Raw genomic sequence first — 3,966 nt, forward strand, 5'->3', positions numbered from 1 at the left:
CAGCTTATAAATAAAAGCATAAACATAAACATTGCACAGATTAATGGGATACCATAGAACATTTTGATGTCTATATATGTGGGTTCCCTAACCTTGGGAACTCTCAGCTTTAACGTGTGTATAAAATGGATAATAGTAGACTAATTTATAGGTGTTTGTAGAGATTACATGAAATAACATGTGCCGAATTCTTTGACCAGTGCCTTAAAACTGAGTAGATACTGACAGGGGTGTAACTCAGTGGCAGGTCATTTGTTCTGCATGTGTGAAGCCCTGGGTTTCATCCCATCACACAGTGGTTGGGAGCAAAATGGAACAGGCATGGAATCAATAATAAAGATTACTTTTATTATCAAGAACTAAAGTGAATGACCATCTTTTTCTAATCACTTCCAAGAATGGCAGCCACCTCCAGCTGAACCCTCCAAGGAACCAATACATACATTCGGCTGAGTTTTATCCCCATCACAAACCATACCACACACCACCATCACAAGGAAAACCCTGTTGAAAACCTACTGTGTGGGGGTCATTTAAGTTCTCTAGAAGGTAAATGCCATAGTCAGGTCAGTTCTGACCCCCGAAGCTCAAGTGTCTCAATTCCTAATTAAAAACGTGTCTTAAGGGTGGGCTATAATTAGAACGGGGCTCATATGTTCTTAATTCCCAGTGAAGAACACACATTGCATTTCGGGACTTCCACACTAGCCAGAGTGTTCTGATGTGGGGTTTGGGTTCCTTGACACAGTCATGTGACGGCGTCTCTGATGTGGTTTTCTGTTCCAGTAAGTGAAGCTCTGGCATCTCAGAACAGGCCCAGCCCGCCAGGCTAAAGATGAATTCTAAGTGCAGATGAAGGCTGAGTCTGCATGCCTGCGGGCAGATGGGACCACAAACTGCCATGGGGTTAACTGTGGCCTGCTCCGAGATTTCCTAGTGACTGCCCTGCAGCCCCATTCTCTAAAACAGTACCTTCAAAACATTTTTTTTTTCATCTTCGACTTCTTCAAAAGAAGAAAAAGAAAAGGAAAAAAAGGAAAAGGTCTCGGAACATGTTCCTGCTGTGGATGGACCAGGGAGGCAAACTTGGAAGGGGCGTGAACTTCTCTGTTGCTCTCAAGTTGGCTGGGCCCTGGTATTTATTCTGTCTATTAATAAGTCAAAGCTGAAACATAAGAACAGGCATTGCAGTGGGTATTGCCAACGCTCATCAAAATCTTGTTTTCCTCCCTTTTTCAGTCAAAATGAAGAATCACTTCTATGGTTTATAATCTGGTTTGTCCCCGGAAGGTCCATGAGCTGAAGGTGTAGAATCTTTAAGGGATGGGCCCAGTGAAGGTAATGAGGTTATAGGGACATTGTTCTCAGAAGCGGGTACAGCCCATCTTGTGGAACCAACACTGTTTCACAGAACTGTAGCAGCCACCACCAGAACGGGCAGTTAGAAGGCGAGGCTACCCCACATGACTTGGTCTTTTCTCCTCCACTTCTCTCCCATTTTGGAACACGCCCAGGCTGTTTGGACTTACAAGCCACGATAATCATGAACTAAATAAATTTGGTTGCTGTTGTTGTTTTAAAAAATAATAATACCAGTCTCCAATAGTCACAGCAATACAAGCAGAGCAGGACTAAGGCTCTAGCCTACCCAAGTCCTCTTGCAGTTAAGTGGGACCCTGTGGCTCAGAGCCAATGGAACCTGAGTACGGATGTCGTTTCTTATTCTTCGGCTGAAGCATCAAGGCACTGAAACAGGATGTTCAGTATTTACAAGGTAAATCAGTGGGGTTTTGTTTGTTTGTTAGTTTTGGTAAATGACTTTTCAATGTCAAAAATGTGCCCTTTCCCTGAGGAAAACCCAGAAGTGGGATCCTGTTACAAATCACTTAAGGTGCCCTTCTTCTCTCCAAAGTAGTGCCAAGCCAGGGGTAAGCTGGGTGATTGACAACTGTAGTTCAGAGATCAAAATAATTAAACCAAGAGTCAACCAGGAGGAGATTAATTTATATATATATATATAAATTAATATATATATATATATATATATACATATATTTAATTGCAGCACACTTTAAAAAGGAAAACCCCATACTTGTACACTTTTAGAGTAGAAGACTGATTTCCAACCCCATTAATGAGAATTAATTCTCATTAAATGAAGAATTTTGTGTAGGTATGTATTGTCAGTTGAAACTCTATGACAAGAAAGAACCATGGGCACCACATCTCCTAAATCCATATTTATAAGCACTAAAAGTATATTTTAACAAGCACTGCTCTGATAGTCTATGATGTCAAAGATAAAGACTTCATTTGCAGATGTACTTTTTTCCCCCACATACCTTATCTCCAAAGGTTGCCCCAAGAGTTACTGAAAACCCCAAGGGGCAGGCCAAGTGTAGCTCAGAACTGCAAGACTGAGCCCAAGTCTCGGCACCCACTCTACCTGCTAGTCTTGCTACAGGCCAGGAATCATGTGGCCAAGAATGGGTCTTGATTTATAGAGTGAAGGCTGTATCCAACAGCTAGCTAACATCCCCGAGTTGAGATCAGTCACACACTGGGAGACAGCACACCACCCCCACATGGAAAATGCTAGACACTCGCAGCAGAAGCTATGACCTTGGTCTTCTTTCAGCAAGTGACATTAGCAGGTAATTCCTAAACTTCGTTTACCAGGAAATGAATATCATGTCCCCAAACAAACAACAAAAAGTTACACTGCACACACAAAAACATTATTTAAGGGACAGGAGAGAGTGTTGTGGGGCTCATGGGCCATCATCCTCTGCCCCTGGTTAAAATCTTGGTTCCATTCTGATCCAGAGCCTCATCGAGTCCTGCAGAGATACAGGAGGAGGCTAACGGACTCTTAATGAGCTCACCCTCTGCACCACACATCCCGGCCGCCTGAAGCATCACACGTGATTGACAGGCTCTATGAACTCTGCTCCTCCCAGCTATCCTGCTGCAGGGGACTGGGATTGATGTGTGGGTAGGAAAGTGAACCCCTGGCTTCAGGAGCAGTCTGAGGTCAAGCTGGAATTTGTTTCTGTCCTGCTTTTCAAAGCTTTGATTTCTCGTGGAACATCCATACTAATAACTAAGTCCTGCTAAGCAGGGGAGGGAGAACATGGGGAGAGGAGAGGGTGGGGGTGGGGAGAGTGCTCACCTTGGCTGAGATGGACATTCCTGAGAAATGAGGAAAGCTGGGCCTTTTCCGAAAAGGACTAATTAGAGCTGGAAATGCACGGTTTTACAGATGAGTGGGTTCCTTACCTCCACCCTCACCAAACCCCACTCCTCCTGTATTGGCTGACCCAACCCAAATAAACACCAAAATGTGCAAAGCTCCACAGAGATGCTATTCAAGTCACTGCCGCCCGTTTCCAAAGCCCAGGCCAATGTAAAGTAACTCAAGATTTTACTCCTCTCCAGGGGACTGAGTTTCCCTTTGGCGATTAAACCACGGAACCTGTGTGTGTTGGTCGGTTTCTGTCACTGCAGCAAAATACCTGAAATAATTATCTCATAAGGGGAAACGTTTACTTTGGCTCAGAGGTTCCAGTTCATGATCAGGTGGCCACATTAATTTGGGGCCTCTGGTGGTTGTGCCAGATGGCAATGAGGAGGAGTGTATGGTGAATAAGGTTTCTCCCCTCATGGCCAAGAAGCAAAAGTCGAAGAAAGGAGTTGGAATCCCTCAGTCCCCTCTATACCATCAGGACCTCCTACGCCCTACTGCCTAAGGTTCTACCACTTCTCAAGGTACTCTGGGGACCATGACATTAGTACACAGGCCTCTGGAGGACGTTTGTCATCCCAGTACCACACTGTGCAGATAAGCTTTTCATGGGACGTTATTTTGGGCATAGTGTGAAAGCATTTTCAATGAATTGCATATTCTGGCCCATCAATAAAGTCCGTGTTTTTTATTATGTTAAAAATAATCATAGGGAAGGGAGC

Source organism: Peromyscus eremicus, chromosome 17 (genome assembly GCF_949786415.1).
Source record: "Peromyscus eremicus chromosome 17, PerEre_H2_v1, whole genome shotgun sequence".
In the NCBI taxonomy this organism is placed as follows: Eukaryota; Metazoa; Chordata; class Mammalia; order Rodentia; family Cricetidae; genus Peromyscus; species Peromyscus eremicus.